The 25,555-nt window shown below is 34.5% G+C and overlaps 1 pseudogene; it reads right to left on the bottom strand.

Annotated features, from left to right (window-relative positions):
- Positions 1-599: 599 nt before the first annotated feature.
- On the bottom strand, positions 600-22,419 carry LOC138333521 (protein FAM227B-like; annotated as a pseudogene).
- Positions 22,420-25,555: the final 3,136 nt, after the last annotated feature.

A 25,555-nucleotide genomic window follows, 5' to 3' on the forward strand; every position in this document is an offset into this window, starting at 1 on the left:
AACAGTCATTGGCACAGTGCAACACCTAAAAATATAGTACTGGCAAACAATAAAAAAGGAACTTTTTTAATAGAAGAAGTCCAGGTTCTGAAATATTTGACGAATTAGGTCATGAATGAAGGTCCCTTGATCCCCATTATGCTACAAGTCCAATATCCAGTCTCTATGCCTCATAGTTATTTACAAGAAGTCGTTTAAAGATATTAGCCTATTTTACTTCTGTGCCCTTGAATGAAGGTCAGTGTCATTCATTTGAACAAATTTGGTAGCCATTTATCCCAGCATGCAACAGGCCCAATATGAGTACCTTGGGCCATTCAGTTCTTGAGAAAATTCATTTAAAGAATTATAGCCTTTTTGACCTCTGTGACCTTGAATGAAGGTCAAGTTCATGCATTTGATAAAAACTTGGTAGCCCTTTATCCCAGCATGCTACAGACCAAATATCAGTACCCTGGGCCTTTTGGTTATCGAGGGAAAAAAGTCGTTTGAATGGAAAGTTTACGCACGGCGGACAGCGCACGACGATGGACGACATATGATGACAATAGGTCATCCTGACTCTTCGGGTCTGATGACCTAAAAATCTAACAATAAAATGATGTTGAAATTCAATTTAATGACAGTACACTTGTTAAAATACGTAAGAACATAAAAACGAAATTCTCACTATTTATTTCATTATTCTCAACATCAAAACGACCAGAATAATCCATTATCAAACCTTTTTCTTTCTCTCCTTCATACGTTTGCCCGTAAAACCATTTCCTTTCAATCATCCTCAATTCTCTCATATAATCAGTTATACACTCATTCACACAAGAAACCATGTCAGTCTCTTATAGCTAGTTACAAACAAAACATAAATATAACCTCATCAAAGAACCATAAATAAAGGAGGTACACTGTTAAAGTGTAAAACAAACTTCTTTTTTTTGTATTCAAACAAGGACTCGTTAGCACTTTTCTCCTCTTTAAATAACAGCTTAAATAATCGTTTGTGACAAATGCCCCATTTATGACCCTCAAAATCTTGAAGTCACAATAATGCAATTAGTAGCATTTTGTGGCCGTTAAAACAATTCACATGTATCCAGTTTTCAATTTTAAAAATTCGCCACAATTTCTACTTCATAACAGACTATTAGAGCTGTCATGAAAAGCATGAAGGAATTTTCAACATTCCGGATTTTGTCCACGAAGTCAAGTTCTTGTTAGTATTTAGTATACATGTATGCAGACATTGTTGACAGTACTTTGTGCCATGAACGTTCATCCCTTTTGTACGAATGATGTTATTTTAAGCTAGATATTGTCCTAAAGGTATTTTTATTGATGAAGAAAACGCGACAAAGTTTTGAATTCAATCTTTCCCCAGCAAGGAAAGGTCCAGTGGTTTATGTGACATCTGTGTAGCAGATTAATGAAGATAATAATCTTCTCTTTAGTCTTCGTTTCCATGGAAACTGCCGTCACCATCTCCGTCCAGTAGGGTCAGTTCTCGTTCTCTATCCTGTAATAACACAGGTAAGTACAGGTGAGACAACTGTAACTTGGATAAATAATAGTATCGTATGTATACTGTATATTTATATATACATATATGTACAAAAGTAGATAATGAAAGATTGCTCTACATAATTTCATAATCACCTTTCATAAAATGTCCTGATTTTTTACTTCATTATTTTAACATTTTGCATTATATATTGTTTCACATTTCAAATTATGCAAATATTGTCTTATAAAGATGATATTTTCCCTTTTTTTTATGTTATTCAAACCTATATGTATTAAACACATCATGATTACAAGTAACTTTCTTCATATTCTATGTTATCCCTACCATTATCTTAACATACAATAAAATAAATTTAAATTTTGATAAAAACGAAATTTAAATTCAAACATAATTATCTTTTCGTGAACAGATTGAAAATCAAATTTCTATTATGATTCTTAGAGAGTGAAGTGTTACATGCAGAAGTTGGAAACACCGTGATATGGAAAGGTGAAAATGTAGAACAATAATTAACTATTTACATCGTTTGGAGTTATGATGGTATGCATCAATGATCAAGTTTGAATTTTAACATATTCTTTAAAAATACAATTTTCGACGCAAATATCCAACCAGGGCAACATCTGCGTTACTGAAGTGTCTGCTAAAATATTCAGAGAGTAAAAATATACAATGTAATTAGTGTCAGCCTTTTAGAATTCTGAAACAGATTTTTTCCCTGTTGTATGAGAAGAATTTTGACATGTTCCTATCAAAAAATTTCGCACATACGCCTACTTCACAATCTAATTTTATTCATTTTCTTACATTGTTTTGAAACAATACATGACACGTGCCTTACATCAGTCATATAATTAAGCCTTGTTCTAAATTTGTTCTAGGTACTGAGTCTTGTCAGTAGAGAGACCAAAATTTTGTTATTTATACAGAAGATTAGCACTGTCTGGATTCAAGACAGACGCTAATAACACAAGCGTTACTAACATAATCACATTTCGGTAAGTAAAAGCTTTCTGTAGCCTTCAAAAGAGAGAAAAAAAACTTCCTTTCAAAAACTCTTTTGTTCGATAAAATGAACTGTGCACTTTTGTATTATTCTATAATAAGTATTATTTGTGAATCCTTCAGCTTTAATATACACGTAAATTACATGAAACGGAATCTCCCAAAGAGATAAGTTCAACGAAAAGAACCTTTTTCACTTGAAGGAAATTGTTTCCGAGTTGCACATTATATTTTGAATTACACAGAATGGGTATAAAACACCTAAAAGCCATAAAGTCTTACTTTGTACTCTAGAAAGTGTATCGTAAATTGACATACTTGCGTTTTATCTAGTGAACTGTTATTTCTTAAATCTAAAATAGTACATTATTATTTCTTACACGTGCCCGGAAGCAATGATAAAGAAAATATTACATGCATACCTAGGTATTATACTTATTAATTGCAAAAGCATGTTATTTATAACGATTTTTATTCCATTAAGATTATTTTCATACATATATCATCAATAACAGAGAATAACTTGTCTTGAATTTCTTTACCATTGTATAACTTTAACACACAAAATTTTTTTCATGATTTTCTTAAAAGCTGTTACAAAGTACAAGAAGTGGATCCTAATTTTACAGTGATTACAACTTTGACATGGACGAAAGAATATTTTTTTCGTACATGTGTATGTATCTTGCAATACTATTTGCCCTGCCAGGATACAGAAAAGATGCCGCATTTAGATGTGTAAGAAGGGAGTTCACCACCAGACACTACGTACAGGTTGGTCAATGTGTAACATGCGGCAAGTATTGATCATTACATATTATATTGTAATCTCAACAAAATTTAACTTTCAGAGATCCATAAATCATAATAAAGAACTTTTTAAGAAATGCTTGATTACAAACTTAACTATACAATATGGGTACCTTTCTAAACCATTGCGAAAAAAATCCACACTTTTAATTGTGATAAATATCTGTTAAAAATTGAGATTGTAATTAAGAAATATATCTTTTCAAGTCAATTGCATGCATGTATATATTATTATGATGATCTTACTATATATAATAATATTATGATCTTACTATATAAACTAATATTATGATCTCAATATGTTCAGTATAGGTGGCATGCAAATAGAGTCAATCATGCAATAAGTAAAGCAGAGTGCTCAACAAGGGGGAGATAACAATTAAATAACAGAAAGGGGGATAACAACAAGGGAGATAATTGTCAGAATTTCACAGATGGTGACGAAGAGAAAAGAGAGATTTGTGGAAACACACTGTGATGTTATGTGACATTATGTGATCGAGAATATTCTAAAAACATTTGATTACTGTAATTTTCAGGAATATGTTAAGAAACATAAAATAAACAAATATTAATCGTATTTTTAAAATATATTCCTTTTTTATTGATGTAGAGCAATGCATCAAAATAACTTGTGTTATACACAAAGTCTTATCTTGTAAAGGTAATTAGAACACCATTCTTAATCATACAAGTGTAAATCAGTAGATAAAAAGGGAGATAATTTTAGTTAAAGAGGGGTGATTCGTAAAAACATAAACACAAAAGGAAGATAATGAGGTAATATTGCACGTAATAACATCCAATTGTAGGAGGTTCATAGCTCTTTAAGAACAAACACATATATGTATAGCAACAACTTCGGGGAATAAACAAACATCAGGAATTGAATAAACGAAAAAGAAACACACAAGGAATGATAATTTAAAGGGAGTTAACTCTGCGACAGGGGAGATAATTGATAGAAAAGTAACACAAGAGCTTTATGTGGAGCAGTTAGGAATGTATAAAATGAATGTTTACACTCGATGCTCTCCTTCCTTGTCTGGAAACTTCCTGTGAAAGCAAACATTAAAAAATAATGTGACACGTGTCGATGTTCTACTCCATCTAATACACCAAACACACAATCCTAAGAATATAAAACGGTGTAAAGCATCATTATATTAGCAATAAACTTAAGCTTTACTTGCCATAGATTTGTAACCTAAAATTTCATGCTTTATCGGTTAACTGCAATAAAATGTCAACTTCCGTTTTATGTCCTCTGGCATATTTATCTAGCAATAATGCAACATTTATATTTAGCAATTTAAAATATTCAATTTTTGTTTGGATAGATAAAATCTGAGTAACCATATTATCGTTTGCTTGATAAATGTGGATTCTATAAAAATATATTACAATTCTCAAATCCCGCCAGTACAACATGCATGTGAGGATAGTTTTGTTAGATTTCATTTGAAAATAAAGAATTAAGATTTCCTCAGGTGAAGAAATAAAAAAAAAACATCAGATTGAATAATAAGACTTCAGATTAAATTATTATATCTTACTTCTCAGAATATTTTTCATTTGTGTTAAAGAAAGAGGAAAGATGTATTACAGACACATACATGTACATGCATATTCTATCTATATATTGATTATCATCATACAATATACAGATACTGTAACGAAAATGTCCATAAATATGTTTTGCTTTCGTAAAAAAATAATCTTCATTCTCATTTTTACATGTAAACAAAAATCTTCAATTCAAATGAAATACGTTAAGTAGAACTGATTCTCAAATGCTTCCTCCAAGCACTAATGCTACACATTGAAAACAAAATGTGCATGTCTGCCATAATCATCCCAGTCTTTTCTAATAAGTTTTCTGCCTTTAAAAAACACCCTTTTCATTGACAAAAAAACCCACCTCTTATAATAAAGCCCCGCCTATAATAAATTCTTCCGGTTATTGATGTACTACGCTAAGAAGTTCGAAAATTTCGAGAATTGAAACATGATTCTGATTTTAACATGGAATGTAATATTTTGCTTTTTTCAAACTCGAATCTTGCAAAACCCGAATTAGATACCGGACATTCCACTGTATACTTTTTTTTCAAACTACATATTAATTTGATATCATTATTGTATTACATGTTAATAAAGAAGAATAGGGGAAAAAATAAACAACCTACCTGACCGTCTAAGATAAAATGTTATCGAGATAAACTTGAGTCTAATTACCACATGATAGAAGAAAATATATAAGTCCTTAATTAAAGATAAATGCTAATTGATATCTATTATATGTAACAATAAGAAAGTATTTCCGAAAAAATTGTCTTTACTCGAAAATTATTAATGATAAAGAGGTTTATGAAAGTCCAGCTCGCTTTCCCTGAAAGAAATAAAAGCCCATAGCCCTGTCATCTAAACCACTTACAATTCATCCACGGAACCATATTTCTGAAACGGATACATTTGATGACATATGAAGAACTACGCAATATTAAATGATCAGATTATGAAATGGTGATGAAAAGAACTGCATCATAGGCACTACATATACTGAATCTCTTTCAGAGGGACTACATATAACTAATCCACTGAGAAACTCCCGCTTAGGTTAAACAATGTACAGGTTGTTGACTTTCATACTTCTACAGTTTGAGTGGAAACTATTAACATTGTCCATTATGTAGCTGACACACCTAGTCAATAGTATACCTCACAAAACAGTCAAATCTCGTTAATTCGAATCTGGTGGGTTCATGATAACACTTAGGTTAATTTACTCATATATACCAGTTACTCATCCTCGATACTCCAGGGTTTCCGATCACTTACGATCTCCACACCCCTGGACTATCTCAAAATAAAACTGAGAGCAGCTCAGGAGAACAAATCTGAACCAATCACTGACCTGCAAGACATTCTTTGAAGACCACAGAGAGAGAAGGACACCCACTGAAAGTGTCACAATCAACCACAGTGTACCGTTATATGGCTCTTTTGATGTACATCGCACGACTAAATTACCTGTTCTGTTGTCTCCAGTTTTACTATGAGATAGTCCAGGGGTGTAGAGATCGTATGTGAACGGAACCCCTGGAGTACCGAGGATGCCAGTTACTTTAATACATATACAATATATTTACTATGAAGTTTTGTGGGGACCAACAAAATAGTGTTAAACATGACTTGTTGAATTTTTGAAAAGTTTTTTTTCTATCTTCTTTTTATAATATTTTTTAATGATTTTTTTTATTGATACCAATATAAGTGACGACTGTCCATTAACTGGGAATGCCCTCATGCCCCCCCTCACTTTGGGAAGAACATTGATAGATAGGGAATAAATAAACTTGATGTATTGTTTAGTAGTTTCATTGGAATCAGTCACAAAAAGTCCCTAGAAAAACGTCTCGTTTTAACAGGTAAGTCAAACAAATGTTGTAACAGTGTAGTATGATTATATTACATTGTTTCATGCATGGTTTATGATCACACACACCCATCACACAGTAAAACACAATCACCAGACATATTATCATGGCATGCAGCATTCATGTAGGTTTAAACAGAAAGATTTATTGGTAAATATTTGTTTATCATATGACTTCATAAGTTGTGTAAATGTTTCCATACTTTCTATTTTTCATTTATTCTTTTACTCATTTTTAATGTGCTTCCGATTTAGGAGAACGAACTTGTAAAACAGCTTTAATTGTCATATGATAAACAGAATCTCCAACTTCTGTACATCTGATACACACACTTATACAGTATGTACATTTGTGTGAGATCAATTGAAATCAAAAGTTGTATTTTAGATATTGTGGGATTGGTAAAATAATACTTTTAAAATTATGACCATATTTTACCTGTAACAAGTCAATCATTATAACTTGATTTACCTTCTTATTTTTATGTACACAAAATGTATAAACTCAATTATTTAAAGGTTATATACGATGTATTTATGCTAATTTATAAAATAGATCAGACACATTCCATATTATAAAAAATTAATGTCTTAAGCAATTTCATTAATGAATAACTAATACCAGCACATGTTTTGTCCTCAATCTCATTTTTCTCAGACTATCCAACAATGTTAGAATGCATGTATACCTCAGACATACATTTTCATGTAAAGCTCTTTTAAATATTGCTGATTACAGGTAAAATATGGTACAGGTAAGTTAAATTCCAACAGGATATGCATGTTTATAATTGTTTTATTATTACATCACATACATCATTGTACAAATGGTAGGTATATTATGTAGTTATATATAGATATGTAAAATCATTATCATACCTTTCCATCCTTAAATAAAAAAAGAATCCATTTACGATCGTTATCATAAAATATTCACTTTTAGGGGAAAATTAATGTAAATGGAAAATAATCCTTTTCTTTGAAACACGCTAGAAATATTTTAATGTATATTTATTTGATTTTGTAAATGATAATTATTTAATTACACTAATTCAACTTGTCAGATGTTATATCTATTATGTTGATAGATATTTCATCGTGTTATAATTCTTGTCACAACTTTGAAATCATTTAAGTCCATGATAATTTACATCTTGCTGAATAGCTGCAATATTTTGGAATCAAATGAAACAGATTAGACATAAAAAATCATATCAATAAATTGTAAGCCTTCCCATGCAATCATGAATTAACTCTGTATAAAAACCCCTCAAAATGCACTTCGCTTTCTCTCAAACGTAAAACCACATGAACAAGAGATGATGTCAAGTATGAGGTTTATCATTTTATCCACTCACCCTCAATCCTAGTATCCTTTCACTCAGGATCTTTAGATGATACGGGTCTTTCGTTAGCATTAGTTCTCGTTTCAGACGATTAATTTCCCTATTGGTGTCTCTCTGCTTCCGTTCAAGCTCCATGATCTCCTGATGTGTTTGGTCACAGATTCTACAATTAATGTCATTTTGAAAATATACAGATTCACCTTTGGTTTAAAGCAATAATGTTGATTGGAAAATGTCATCATTTGGAGAGACAAATCTAATTTGATGGCTTGGAACATTACAGTCCCCTTTCAGTCGTAGTGTAGGAGCTACATTTACTTAAGCAACACAGGGAGGTGTCTTAGATTTTGATCTCTTAAAAATTGAAGTTGGCATTTTTATTGGAAATCCAGGTATAGGTTTCTTTAATGCAGATGAAAGGTCAAAATTTGGGTCAAAGTGACCTCCATTTAGCTCATCAATGGTAAATACAGCTGTCTATGTGAACCTGTGACATAGCACAAGTCGGAGATAGAACATAGGAAAGATCATTAGTGGATGAATGAATTGCAGAACAGTGGGGAAATATCTAATCTCCCCTCCGCCATCCAAAGTCATTTCATTAAGGAACAAACTTTAAACGTTTTTAGTCAATTTTAGACTTGAAATTCACCTGAAAATTAGGTCAATCTCAAATGAAGAATGCAGGTCAAACTGACCTAAAAAACAACAACCAAAAATCTTCATCTGAATTAAAGTCAAAGCTTTCATCTAAAATAGACCTGCATTGTTTTTATGTGAATTAACTGCACTATCAGTTAAGACATATTACTTTACATGTATGTACATGAAAGTTTGTCCTTACTTCTGATATTCCTTCTTCAGAGCGTCTGACATAGCTAGTGAGTTCTGGATCAGCTGTTTATAAGTAGGACCTGGTTTTGTGAGGCAGAGTTAAGTAAATAAAAGTCAACTGGTATAGTGAAACAGAATATCATCATCAAATACACAGACTAATTTCCTAACGCTTGCAATGATAGGTTATGTCATTGTAGAACTACATGTCTCAACCAAAAGGCAACTCATGATACCCTTATAGTAATTCTCCCATTGTTGTATAATAATTATTATATATCAATTAACAACAAAACAGTAAATTATATCTAAATAAAAAGACGAGACTTAACTGAAAATTAAAAATTACCCAAACTTAATATGAAAATGATAGAGGACACAATGAAATAATCAGATATAACCACTTTAAATCTCCAACCCACCATTTTATGGTGAAAACATTATAGTTTATGAATTTATCATCCAAGGGGAAGTAACTCCCAGAAAAACTTGAAATTGTCACACAGAACTTCTAAACCAACCATAGATCAAATTAACACAATAGCATGTCGTTATTCTGTAGAATAATAAAAGGATATGGGAGTCCGACTATCTCTGTCCGACGGACCTTCCGACCAGGTTGATGGAAGTCCTTCAGTTGTCTCATATGGAGAAAGTGAGAAATCAGGGGACTTCTTCCAGAGGTGTTGAACATCACTCGCTCATAGTTAGGGCCTGGTCCTATTTGGTGTGACTGTGGATCAAATATACATAGTTAGGGCCTGGTCCTATTTGGTGTGACTGTGGATCAAATATACATAGTTAGGGCCTGGTCCTATTTGGTGTGACTGTGGATCAAATATACATAGTTAGGGCCTGGTCCTATTTGGTGTGACTGTGGATCAAATATACATAGTTAGGGCCTGGTCCTATTTGGTGTGACTGTGGATCAAATATACATAGTTAGGGCCTGGTATATAAATTCTGATAATATTTGGTGTGACTGTGGATCAAATATACATAGTTAGGGCCTGGTCCTATTTGGTGTGACTGTGGATCAAATATACATAGTTAGGGCCTGGTCCTATTTGGTGTGACTGTGGATCAAATATACACAGTTAGGGCCATTGAATACATAAATTCTGATAATTAATCTCATAAAAATTTACTAAATTACTAATATCCTCATTAATAATAATTGTGTTGTACAAATCGGATACAGTTTAACTTGTTAAACTGACTCTTGTCTAAAACGGATCCCTGTTCAATCTGGCATAATTGTATGATGTTTCCTTCTTAATTTATAGTTATTAAAACCTGTATAATATAGAAACCTTGTTATACCGGTTAATTATACTGGTTCTGGTGACATCAAGTTTATATATAGAATTAAGGGCAATGCTCAAAGACATGGGATATTACCTCACTCAAATTAACATATTTCAGGACCAAAAAAAGTGCTTTCAGGGACATAGCCAGTTACGGTTGTATACCCCTATAAGCTTTCAACAGAAAAGTTATTTAAACCTTTTTCAGGTATATAATACCAATGTCAAAAATTCATCAGAAAATTAAAGTTTAAAAATTTTAATATTCAATATGAACATTCAAACTTTAAATAAATAAACCAATACTGATTAGTTTCTAGAAATAAAAACTATAACTACATGTAATTAGTTAGTAAAATGACTTAACAAATTCCTGATAGATGTTCTTAAAAGAATTCTAATGTAAAGTCAAAACACCATTCCATTAAAATATTTTGACTTGCTAAAATCAACTGTACTGAACCAGGTAATGAGGTTGGGGTAATCATTGTCAAAAACCCAAGAAAAAAGAAACAAAGGAAATGAAATAGAAACTGAGAAATGTTTTAACAAAGATAGTCCTGATGTACCATATCAAGAACCTGTACTTACCAATTGTTCACGTGTTACACAAATTCCTGGGTAATCAAACTAAAGAAAGTTTGGGTAAATGTACAAATCTTAAGTTTTAGTATACTTTTCTTCTTTTTTGTGTGTGTGTTTTGATTTAATATTGATCAGTTCCATTGAATGCCTTGCACAGTTAAAAAATAGTTATAATGAACCTCAGGGACCCAACTATGTTATAACCATGATTTCATTGTTAGCATGTTCATTATAAATGGATTTTACTGTATACAGATGGTATTCCGAATTTGCATATTACAGAGTTATCTGCACTTGCGGGTAGGTATTGATTGTGACGTCATGTGTTTGCAATCAAAACGTCATACGTTTCGGAGAAAACGACGTGAATTGCGCTCACAAAATAATGACGTAACAATTGATACCTACCCGCAAGGGAGCTAACTCTGTAATATGCAAAGACGGAATATAGGCTTAGACAATAAATTATATGTAACAATATAAAGGAACAAAGCATTGGACCGATTTGGTCTGTCTACAATCAGAAAATCCCTTAGGTCAATTGAATAATGATAGAGATATAACTATGCGACAGAATTTATCATTTGGTGAATGAGAACATTAAAGGTAATATATATGCATGTACATGGATTATCAAAACTTACTTCTTTTGGTTTCCTTCGTGGAGTGCCACAAGTGGCCATTCTTGAAGGACTAGTTCGTGAAAACTTTGGCTCAAACTGTTGATTGACCATGCCGGTACTCTGCATGGTCAAGTTGCTACCTGTGGTCAGTTTGGTGACCTCTCGAGAGGGAAGAGGAGTTGGACCATTGGACACTCCATTACCATTGTTCTCTACTCCCCATAGTTTGTCTATCAGTTTGTTAAAGGAGTCAACATCCAATGAAAGCTTCACTGAAATAACAAAGTAAATCCTCTGATATGATAAACAAACATAATGTAAAAAAATCTGTTACTTAGCCAAACAAAGCCAATATTATGATTTCTGAAACAAGTATTCTTCTGTTATATGTAATTTATATAAGCTTATCTGTATTCAAAAGATTTAGCTATCGCTTTGTTTTGAATTGTGATAGATATATATACATTCTGAATCATTTTCCATCCCAAACAATACCAGCTCCTGTCCCTTTCCCCTTCTATTCAGTACCTCTCAATTCCCCCTTCTCCCCACCTGTATTTGACACCTCATTTAACCTCTTCCCAATACACTCTATGAATGATATCCCTTACCAAATCATTCTATATCACTAATTAAACCTCTCTCTACTAAATATATTCTCCCATGTATCTTTCCTTATCTCCATCCCCCCAAAAAACTGACATAACCAAGCTCTCTACCATCCCACACTTTCCCACCCAACCATCCACCAACAGACCTTACCAACACATTATTACACACCACCTTCTCCACATCCCAATCCGTTTGACCATAGCATCACTCTCCCATCCACCAATCCATCCGCCTTCACCATCAATAACCTTTTCTCCCATGCACTCTAATTGATTCCTTCTTTATCAATTGCCATCACTCCCACACAACCATCCGCCTCTAAACTCCTTCAATACTCCTATATAATTCTATATAACCCAATTCTTTCTCTCCAAAGTCACCTTACCCTTCCAACAATTCCCCCCCCCCCACACACACACTGCATGATCATATCACCAGCAGACCCCTTCTGACCTAATTTGTTCTTCCATTCAAAGACCCAACACCTTCACTTCCTCCTGAACCAACATCATAAGATCCCTACCAAATCAGCCCGATCAAATGGAACAATTTATATTGCCAATGAATACTGACTGTCATTGCTAAAGGATGTCACCATGATCTTTTTAGCGTCCTTGCCCTGACTCTCCCACACCTCTGGGCTTGGCCTCCATTCTTTTAACATCCTTGTATCCCTAAATAAATAAGCTCAGCGGCAGGAAGTTTGAAAACTTTAACCCTTGGAAAATGCTTTCTTGCAATTTTTACCACACACACGTAAACAATATGGTTCTCAACGCAATGGACTACTGGATAGGGAAAGAGAAGTCCATACATCAGTTAATAATTCAGGCAGGAACTATCCCAACATCTGATAGAAGTTACGTTGATATTTATGTGATGGTTTAGTCCAAGGTTTTGATACTCTACAACTGCTCTTTAACTACTAAAAGAATGCAAGAATCTTCTATCATCTGTGTCACAGCCTGAAGTAGTGGACAAAATTAATTCTAAGTGAGGTTCGAACTTTCTGAGTATAGAGTAAGCCCTATCGGAGTGGCGTTTGGGAAATTTTCAGGTAAAACCTCAACTCTTGTCCAGGATAGACCGATGCTATCAAAAATCTACAGGAAATTAGGCCGAGGGAAACTAACTATGTGATAAAACAGAAAACTTCGCCTTTAAATAGTTTCAGTCCTATTTTACCTCTCAGTTGCACCGTTATTTTGTATTAAATGAAACTAAGTATTATTATTATAACAACTGGCATTCTGGTTGTAGATTAGTCGGAAAATATATTGACAATCTATCACAAGCAGTGTGTTGGTAGCCAAAACATATGGAAATAAACCGTATATCATCTGCTAGACGATTTTTATTACCTTTGTACCACTCTTCTATATTGTGGGTGATAGAAAGAAATATGGATGTTAAGTCTCATTTTCCACAGAGGTTAGGATTCAGGTTGCCAAACTACAAAAAACATTACCGGTCCACCAGCCACCACCGTCAGGGAGTATTTTAGGGTATTAGTGCTGGGATTCAGACAAAATGAAGCAGAGACTACCAGTGATAAGTGGACAAGAATTACAAATCTTCTGGAATCTTTTCAACAACGAACGTTTTGCACCCAAACGAGAATTGTTACAGCTTCTAGGTCCATTTAAATTTTGCTAGTCGTGTAGTCTGTCCAGGCAGATCTTTCGTGTCTCATCTCATTATCTTGTCTACCACGTTAAGAAACTACTCATCATCGTGTTAAACTTAACAACGATTGCAGAGAAGATCATTAGACTCTGGAAATATTTCCTATCAAATGGAATGGTGTGTCAGTATTTTACAACTCGCGTATAATAACCTCGGACGATATCTGTCTATACACTGACGCGTCTGGTACTATTGGTTATGGTGGGTACTATCAGGACAATGGTTTGCAGAAACATGGCCAACAGATCTCCAGAACCTCTCTTACGCGGACAGTAGTGAGCTATCTATAGCCTTCAGCAGAGTTTTACCCGATTGTAGTGGCGGCTATGATTTGGGGTTATCAGTGGGTTGGTCAGCGTATTGTGTTCATGTGTGACAACATAGCTTACTGTGAACATTTTACAACGAGGGCGGTCTAAATCCAACCCACATCATGCCTCTTGTTCGCAGTTTGACACTTTTGTGCTGCTCAATTTAACTTTGTTATTTTAATCTCAACCATGTTCCGGGTCACCTTAATGACATTGCTGATTCTTTATCTCGGTTACAGATGACAAGATTTCGACGACTAGCTCCGAACGCTGCTCTACATCCTTGCAGAGTTTCCACCACCATCAGCAGTCATGTGGCATTCGAGTCAACAATTCAAGATCTCCTGTCTGCGTCCATAGCTCCGGAGTATTCTAGAAGAACATACAGCGTTGGATTTGATAAGTACATTTAAATTCCTATTATTAGCGGGGCTTATCGCGTATGTCAGTCTACCCATAATTTACCTGTGTCTGAGAACAACTTGATACAATTTGTCGCACATTGTTTCAGAAACAAACATTTCCTATGCTACGATTAAGATATACATCTGTGGGATTCGTTTCATGTGCCTCGAGAACAATATTGCTTATCCATTTTCTCAGGATATGCCTAGACTTCAAGCTTCTCTTACGGGAGTTAAAAATCACAAATACGCGCAACTAAGCTAGATTACTATCACTTTTCCAATTCTTCAATCTTATATGTCACTACCTCAGGAAGAACAGCAAAGATTCCAATGATGGAGACAGTGTGTGTTGTAGCTTTTTTCGGATTTCTCCGCTGTGGGGAATTTACTGTGTCTGGGGCTTTGACCCTCGATTCACTTGTGTATTAACGATTTAGTCGTGATGAAAGATTGTATTCTACTTACATTGAAAACATCCAAGACTGACCCTTTCCGAAAAGGGGTGGGTTATACGTTTATTTAGTACGAACCATTCTGTTTGTCGTATAATATGTGTGTTAAGTTTATGGTCATACAGTTTAGAATGAAGTCCCTTTCCACTAAACTCAGGATCCTTATTTGTGGAAAATATGGTGTTCAAGTTTCACACATGATCTCTATGTTTATAGCCTTTACTGAAACTACCTTTGGAATGCTGAACTTAGACTCAAGTGCCTATAATGGTCATTCTTTTCGCATCGGGGGTGCATCGTCTGCTTCCTACGTACGTATGGAGGATCATAGATACAAAACTTTAGGGCGTGGTTTCGTCCAGATGCCTATTGAGATATTATTAGGATCTTTGTAGTATACTTATTAAGGGCTGCCAGAGATCCCTGGTACTGAAGTGTGTAGTAATGTATCCATACTCTTTGTATCTGCACTCCATAGTAGTATTATGCCATGATATTATAATACTTCTTTCCATCTTAGTTTTTTATACATTTTAATATATTTTGGGGACGGCTACTCCTTGGCTTTTCCGCTATCATACCACCTAAGTTTTTGAGTATTTTTAATCATTGTTTATTTGTTCATGGGATATCACAATAATCAATTATCAAAATCCCCAAAATTAACTCTAGTTTATACTAGATCAACCCACACACATATACATGTGTACGTATTTTTTCTCTCCTCTTCCGGCTCTTGCTAGCTTGGACTACACGAGTAGAGGACGGTGCAATTCATCTAACCTCCTCTTCCGGCTCTTGATAGCCTTGCTACACGAGTTGAGGGCGGTGAAGACCATTTCTATAACGTTAGGGCATACCTCTCTTCCGGCTCTTGTAGCACTAACAACTAGACTACACCGAGTTGAGAGGTTTGTATTCAAGAAGTTCTCTTCGGGCTCTTGTAGGATATATCTACACACTACCGGCGTAACCCGCAGGTTACGCTAGGTATCATAGCTCTGCTGCGGTCATTTCCTACACCGAGTTGAGAATGATTGAATTTTCCCGTAATTCACTTTATACCCAGATTCACTTAACTATATCACTATCTATTTATAATTCATCTATTATAGGACATGGCTTTTTTAGATGCTTATCGTTCAGATGAACTGGGGCTTTTGTTTTAGTGAGTAGAATAGAAACCTACAGCTTGCCCTTTTGCCTAATATTTGTTTTGTTATATTATATGCATTGATAAACAATAACAATATGAATCATGTCTGTTTATACGTTCCTTTTATTTCCTTGTTGTGGTTTGGTTTCTTTATTAAATGATGCCGGTTATGTAGATAAACCTGGTTTGTTATAATAGACAAAAATATTCCCTCTAGTTATCATTTGCCAGGTATAATTGGTCACAGTTACCATTATACTTGTACTTAATTATTTACGTAAATCAACAGTTAGGTGCATTTGTTGATAGAGAAGGGGCCCGGGTCAGCCTTGGTCCATTACTGTCACATAGACGGGCCTCGATTTTCTAGGTCACGATGGCTTCAGTTGTTTCTCTTGACCGCATTATCGAGCACGTACAAGCCCTCTGTAACAGGCAGGATTTTTAACTCACCACCACCTCCATCACCCGCCACACAACCTAGAATTAGACTGAAGTTCTGTTAAAATTCGTATTCATGTATCTTATTTCTTTTACATATCATCAGTGCAAGTATAATCAATTTAGTATTCAGCTTAATTGTTTATCTGTTTATATTTGTCCATAACATTTATAATATCTCAATTTTTTGCCAAAATTCATTAGTTTAAAGTCAATTCTTTGTTATATGGACTGTCATTGTTTTAAGTTTGTCTAGCTACTAGCACCTTTTATGAACGTTCTGTATTTTTATCGGTATATATATACAGGGTATTATCATTTCTCTTGTATCCTGTTTGTTTGGAAGTATGTATTCATCCGTGTAATGTTTTGGGTAAGCTTAGGGAGTGGACTCAGCCACTCAGTATTTGTAGGTGTTTTTTAGCATCAGCTAATTTTTTAATCATGGCTAATGGCTAATTTTTAATCATTGTTTATTTGTTCATGGGATATCACAATAATCAATTTTTTTATCAAAAAATCCCCAAAATTAACTCTAGTTTTATACTAGATCATACCCACACACATATACATGTGTAACGTATATTCTCTCCTCCTCTTCCGGCTCTTGCTCTAGCTTGGACTATACGAGTAGAGGACGGTGCAATTCATCTACCTCCTCTTCCGGCTCCTTGATAGCCTTGCTACACCGAGTTGAGGACGGTGAAGACCATTTCTATAACGTTAGGGCATACCTCTCTTCCGGCTCTTGTAGCACTACAACTAGACTACACCGAGTTGAGAGGTTATGTATTCAAAGAAGTTCTCTTCCGGCTCTTGTAGGATATATCTAACACACTACGGCGAACGCTTGTTACGCTAGGATTCATTAGCTGGCTGCGGTCATTTCCTAAAGAGTTGAGAATGATTGAATTGTTCCCGTAATTCACTTTATACCAGATTCATAGCTTAAACTATTTCACTTCTTTTTAAGAATTCATCTTTTATTTGACTTGGCCTTTTAGTGTCATATAGTTAAGTGAAACCTGGGCTTTTGTTGTAGTGAGTGAATAGAACTTAAGTTGCCCCTTTTGCCAAATAATATGTTTTGTGATATTATATGCATTGATATAAACAATAAATATGAACATGTTGTTTATAGTCTATAATATCTTGTTGTGTGGTTTGTTTCCCCCATTATAAATACACTGTTAGAGAGAAATATTGTGGTTATTGCACTTTCCTTCTCGCCTTACAGCTGACGTCGGAAGCTGCATCAAAGGAATAGGCTTCGGAAAGGAGACGATGCGAGGTCAGCAAAATAACGTCCGATAAAAAACAACCTGGCTGACCAGACTCTCATGTTATGGGAGTATTTCCACCCACCCAACCATCCACCAACAGACCTTACCAACACATTATTACACACCACCTTCTCCACATCCCAATCCGTTTGACCATAGCATCACTCTCCCATCCACCAATCCATCTGTCTTCACCATCAATAACCTTTTCTCTCCCATGCACTCTAATTGATTCCTTCTTTATCAATTGCCATCACTCCCACACAACCATCATCGCCACTAAACTCCTTCAATACTCCTTCAATATAATTCTATATAACCCAATTCTTTCTCTCCAAAGTCACCTTACCCTTACAACAATCCCCCCCCACACACACACTGTATGATCATATCACCAGCAGACCCCTTCTGACCTAATTTGTTCTTCTATTCAAAGACCCAACACCTCCACTTCCTCCTGAACCAACATCACAAGATCTCTCCCAAATTATCCCTCCATCAAAATGGAACAATTTATATTGCCAATGAATACTGACTGTCATTGCTGAAGGATGTCACCATGATCCTTTTTAGCGTCCTTGCCCTGACTCTCCACACCTCTGGGCTTGGCCTCCATTCTTTTAACATCCCAACTCTTGTAAACATTTGGCATGGGTCTGAGACCTAAATATGAAAAACGCATTCATATTTATACTCCTTTCATCAATTTTAGTATTTAGTAATTAATTAAATAAATATTAAACATCAATTATTCAATCTATGAGAAAAAACACACTTCTTCCATGGATGATATACAAAAAATTCCGAATTTTCATGAAAATATCTTGATCTTACGATGGCGGATAAAAAAAAACGCCTGTTTTCTATGGAGCAAACAAAAAAGACCATATAAGGTCCATACATCACCTGTTATCCATTTCTACCACTGTGTGTGATGAGATCCTGTTTGAACGTGTTCGTCCAATTTTTCCTCGGGATTCTGGGAAGGCTTCCCAGTATGCCATAAACACTGCCTGGGCCAGACAGTCTGGATAACCTAACAACACCAAGGCATGTACCCCATATCAAAATAACATAAATAAACAATGTTGCTGAAAATTATATACAAAATATTCAAATAAAGTTGTGGTAAAAATTGATATCTTAAAGATATGATTTGGGAAAAAAATATTTCATATATAACAATTTCTAATTAACATGTATTCTATAGCATTATACTCTTATCAAAAGAATAATATTCCTTAATAATTATGTTTATCTTTATACAATAGATCATTTGGATATGATACATAGGCATGCAGACAGTACTTGAAATTCTGTAAATTAGAGTTATCTGCCCTTGCAGGTAGGTATTGATTGTGTGCACCTTAAACTCACAAACATATATCGTAACAGAGTATATAGTTCTGTAATGTGCAGGTTACCAAAATATACTTACAGCCAAAAACTTGTCTTTGACATCTGTGTGGATACTGGTAAAATAGGCCAACAAAACTGTCAGCTATTCTGTCAAATAGCAGGTCAAGGTCATCTTGTCTGTTGGGCTTTAACAAAACAGTCAAGGTCGTATAAATACAAATGATAAATAAATTTCAAGGTCATACCAGGTTGCATGTATATATTCTTGGTAAGAAAGAGAGCATTATATTCTGAGCATAAATACACTCAGAAACAACTACTTAATGTGATGTGATACTTAAAAGATATTTTAAAAACATTTCTTAGGTAATCTTTAATTATTTGAAGAGCATGTAAGCAATAAAAAAATATTTTGACTTAGAGTGTTAATATTATGATTATTACCTAGTATTCATTCATGTTTTATTAAAAAAACCAACAACACAGCTTTAATTATCTGTCAGATTAACCAAATGAAACATCATACGTAGATTGTTCCTTCATATAACATAATTTCCAAAATATTTCTGCACATCAATTAGAAAAAACCTTTCCAAGGCCCATTACAGTTCAGCAAATAATGGATTGCAATCTCTGTTTTTCATGTAAAGCACTTTCAAATCACTATGCATCTTCAAGCTGGTGTTTTCCATGATCATTTCTTTTATCAAGACAATTTAAACACTTAGCTAACTTACTAATAATATCTTTAAAAATCTAGGGAAACCATCTATCAAAAACACCATCTGTAGTACTTACATCATATTTACTGAGGAAAAACCACCAGAAGGTGTCCTGCATCATAGCTACTGAAGCCTCAGACAGAAACAGCTTCTTCCAGAACTTCTTGAAGCCAGACTGGAGCGTTGATTAGTAAGAAAATAAATTGAATATTTCAAATGCAAAGACAAAAAAAAACTACAAACTTTTATTTGAATCTTTATCATACACATGTATTTCTATGAAAATATTGAATTTTTATCAATAACACATGTATAAGAATAAAATGAATATCAATAAGATGATGGAAATTTTGTAATGAGCATGTAATCATAATTCATTGATTTGAACATCACGGAACTGACACTTACATTGAAATTCTGTGCCTTTGTAACTCGGTGAAGGATTGGTGGAGATTCCATCTGTCCTGGGAGTTCTATCAATTCTCCATGCCGGAGGGAATCCAGGGAACTGGCAGTATTCCAAACTTTTCTTCCTTGTCTCCATCATGGATTCTGCAAAGTCCTAATATCAAGGAAAGAAGCCCATTTTATACTGATTCTTATACATAAAAATTCATAATTCAGCTGGTACCTCTGTAGAAATATTTCATTTTTGATTACGTCTTATTGACAGCAAAAGACCTTTAAGGATGTATCAGGTCCAGCATATAGGAGGAAAAGCCAGAGGATCCACAAATAACTTACTGATCATAATTCAGAGCCTGAAAACTATGGAAGATTCTGATGTAAATAAAATATTCACTACAAGATATCTGTAGTTATTATTCTTAAAAATAGGTTGTGATTCATAACCTTTGTTGTTTGGACTGACCTCTGAACCCAATCTATGGTTTTGTGACCCCGACATAAGTTTGAATTAAGTGACACTTTATACATATATGTCTTAAGTGACCTTTAACCTACCATGGTTTTGTGACCCCTGACCTAACCTTCCATGGTTTTCTGACCCCTGACCTACCATAGTTTTATGACCCCTGGCACTGTGATGGGACTTTACAGCATCAGATTCTGACATCTCTGTGAGGAACGCTGAAATTAAAAGGAATAAATGAAAAACAAATTGTTGGATTCGGGTAATAAAGCATTCAGTACAACAATCTAATTAGAAGGGCAAGCAAGCATTTCATTTTCTTTTATTCAAGCTTAAATATATGTAACATTTGAAGTATCTACTCTGAAGGGCTCTCACTATCTGATTTGCTTAGGGATTTAGATTGTCAGAACCCTTGATCATACTTATGAAAATATATCATGCTTGGAACATATCAGAAAGTTTTAAAGTGTATGAATTTGCATGTACTTTTGACTTGACACAATATACATAAGCTAATAAACTATCATTTCATGTTAGCATCTTTATGAAACAGGTGTATACAGTGAAATGAGAACTCACTTTTGGACGGAGAGAGAAAAACAGCCTGTCCTGGCCTTCATGTTCTGGTTTACCCTCTGATACTATCTGATCTGAGTAAAAGTGTAATTTCTCTTCCAGCTCGTCCAGTCGGAGCTCAAGCTCCTCTAGCTTGTTGAGTCCTAAAGCTAATCATTCTTAAGGAATACATTATTTATACATGTCATGTATGGTTTTGTGCAAATATTTTAAACTGATATTTAAATTTACTTGCATGATCATGATTTCATAGTGATATAACAGAAGAGGAGTCAGATGCTCTACAGATTGAGCTACCAGTTGGTTAGCAATGTTCAAGACAGTCCAGACCTGCTGGCCCTAGTCCAGTCTCGTTACACTATATTTCCTTCATACTTTAAAACTTAATATGAATTTCAAAAGGATACGAGCTGACTCCCTTAGGAGATCAGCTATTTCCTCCTGTGATCCCAGCAGTAATACTTCTCCTTCAAGGTCTAGTGCCCCCTCTGATGTAAGACGTTGAGGCCATTCAGTCTACAAAGATTTACATTTAAACATATATTTCTAAATGGATTTTTTCAAAATTCTTTTAATTCATTTTACAAATTTTTGTATACAATCATTCATTAATTTTTTTTCTTTTAATCTGATGTTATCTACTATAGTGCAAATTAAACAGCTTTATATATCTTTTACAAAACTTTATTTTGGGGACCAGCTGTGAAGCTGTTAAGATGTTATTACATTAAATTGCATGTATAATATTATGAATGCCCGTCATTTAACACTTAAGTGTGTTTTAATTAGATAGCAAAAAGACTTCAAAAATTTTAGATTAAAATTTGAAGTTTTCTCATTTCATATTAATGAGTATTAACGATAATATTTAAAAGTTATATTTATCCTCTGGAAAATGAAAGATATATAGGTAACTTATAAGGACTTTTTCTCACCAATCCCTCAATCTTCATAAATTCCTCGTAGGTTGTTGGTGGTTTCTCTTTCTCTGGTGCTGGGTAGTACTTTTCTCCTCTTCTTCCTTCTGCTCCAGCTGAGCCATAATGGCTACTACACGAGGATCCATAATGTAAACCTAAAATATCACACCTTATTATTTATTACAGTTGTCGACGGTTATACCAGTTAACTTGGTCCAAATTCTACTAACCCGTTACAAAAATCTGTAACCAAATAATCGGATATGCATATGTAACCCTGGTCAATGCCAGCTGCAATATACCACTCGGCTAGAGAAAACTTCTCTTTAGCTCGATCAGTTGAGTATCAGACTAGTAATCCAGAGGTCCCAAGTTTGATCCTATTGGCAGAGACAGGTATCAAATTTGTTGTAAATCCTGCACTCTGTTACAAATGTGTTTGTATAACTATTATACAATGGTAACGTTAGCTACTTTGTAGCGGAAATGACAGAAAGTGATATCTTTTCCGCTACAACAGTAGCTAATACAATGGGAAACCTCGATCATGTTCACCTAAGTCCGACGCATGAAAAAATACCAGAAGTAGTGATTGGTCACGTTTTTTCCTGAAAAGCCTTCAGTAACTCGTATCTTTTATATCAAGAGCTCAACATACAACCACTAGCCATCTACTTTTTTTTAAATATATAGGCCTATACTTCGGATAATAAATGCAATGTCAAACTTGAGGCTGACAAGCACGATCTGTAGTAGCACAGGCGTCTGCTTCTGGTTTGATAAATAATATAATAACCTACCACTACTGTAGGACATTGTATTTTTTCAAAAAACGGATGCAGACGCCTGTGGTAGTAGGTATAGTCTATCTGAAAAATATTGACGGTGTTGGGAATAAAACAGATTGTTTATAATCATGTCCTACCGCAAAATAAAGAAATGAATACTCACTTATCCTTATTCGCGAATCTGTCCTTAACACATTGCAAGCAAATTGCTATTAAAAGATATATCTTATATGTAACTTCGTTGCTATGAACGCCATCCGGTCGCCATTTTCTTTTTGGTATGAATTACTTCCCTTGAACAGGTGCGTGCGTTCGAATGAAAACATTTTCCTCGTTGCGTTCGATCGTACATTTAGTAGCTTACGACTTATTAGAAATAACGGAATATACGCAAGAAATTTGGATAAAAAATCACTGTAGTGCAACTAGTACGGCAACGATGTTTTGATCCGTTTCCGGTATCGCTTCGATGTACGAGTACCGAGCAGGTAGGTTCAAACTTTTAGAGTTTAAATACATTGCGCATGGTGTTACAGACCGATATTCAGCTCAAGTATTAATTAGATATCCTACCTTGTATTAAGATCGTGATTTTACGCAAAGTACTCCTATTTATCATACAATTGTGACACTTACATACAGCTTGATGCGAGTTCCTAGCAAAAACTTCAAGTTTTCATCTGAATCTTGCTTATTATCCAAGATATTCACAAAATATGACTGATATACAAATTATTAGATTCATATGTATCAATTTGATATGCGCTTTGCCATATTTGATGAAGAATAAAGAGTGTTTGACCCATTGTTTACATCGTTGTGTCAGCCTTTGCGCAACGGTTTTGATCGATGATATTGCGAAAAAGTGTACGGTTTGGAGTTTGAGATTGCAACGGTTTGGTATTATTTATATGATGGCATTTTCCATGCGTAATATCATCCAACCGTAACGTATTAAGCACAGGGATCTGAGAATTAGTTACAGTTTATATAATTATTGACCCGCCAGAGTGCCCATAGACTATTTTAGACGTTTTAAGGACCTAGATAAAAAGAAATCAGTAAAAATCCTATTCTACATTAAACACACATAGCACAATGTAGAATAGGATGTTTACCGATTTTTTATTTAGACCCCTAAAACGTCTAAAATGGTCTTTGGGTACTCTTTATTGCGTATGCGTAACTCTATATACTTAATTATATCGTTTTTATGCCCATCATTACAATGCCTATAAGGTCTCTCAAATCCTTTGATGTGGGACTAAGGAGTTTTTACTTTAGAACACTTTTGAATTTATGAAACTTTTTATCGAATACCTACAAAAACTATTTTGGGAGAATTTTAACGGCAAAATTTGCTGTAAATATGCAATAGAGTCGAACATCTGAACTTGCTTGTCCCGCCGTCCTCGAATCCTAGCGTAACCACACGGATCTGAGAATAAGCTTTAGTTCATTTCAATATGGACCAAAGAGCCCATAGACCATGTTTACACGTTTGAGGGGTCTAGATAAAAATCGGTTAACTCACATTCTACAAAGTACGTATATATTGCGAAAGGTGGAAAGCTCCTCAACACAAAAAAAATCGAAGAAAAATCTACCACGCCTGCGCTTTAGCGGCCAAAAACCATACTTTTAGGAAGTCTTAAGAAACAGATTACTGTCGTTGGAAAGAACGATACTTTTTGCTTTTAAAATCGTATAAAATGGTCCATGGGCACTGTTTTGGATGTACATTGATACAACTTTATCTAATTATCAAACTCTTGTGGGCGTAACGTCTTGGTTTCTTGATGTCCCTTCATCGTTTTTGAAATGACGTCAGATTGAATTTCGTGCCCGTTAATAGCCGATATTTATATTGTCACTGTACATGTGTACAGTACCTATGTATGGCTATTAAACCGGCAATGTATGATAATTCTCATTATTAACATTGGCAGTTACATGTAGATTTTGGTGTGCTAATTATTTCTTCAGAGTTCAAGAGGTCACATAAACACTGAGTTTAAGTCAATGTGAGAATTCGTTGAATAATATCAATGTATTCTTAAAATTGAAGAAGTATATATATCTTTGTATATTTGGTTTATCGGCAGTCAGATACTGTCATTGTTTAATCGGTTGCTGATTACAACACACCAGAAGAAATTCCCCAAAAATCATCAACTGTTTATCAAATAGTATTCTTACTCTATACAGACGTATAAACGAACGCGTTTTATTATCAAACTTAAAGGCCCACTACCTTTGCGGAGCAAATTTTATAGGTTTCTTTAAAAACATTAATAACATAAGAAAATACCTATCGATGGCCTAAGATGAGGTTACAACACCAAACAAATGCAAGATTTCCTGCGTAATATATGAAAACTGTGGAGATTCATTTCGCTGTTTTGCCGTCTGGCGCAGTAGTATTCAACTACCGCGCGGTAATTAGGACGTCGGCGGGAAAACATAAGACGACCCGCGTTATGAAAATTAACATTTT

Source organism: Argopecten irradians, chromosome 10, assembly GCF_041381155.1.
Source record: "Argopecten irradians isolate NY chromosome 10, Ai_NY, whole genome shotgun sequence".
Taxonomy (NCBI): Eukaryota; Metazoa; Mollusca; class Bivalvia; order Pectinida; family Pectinidae; genus Argopecten; species Argopecten irradians.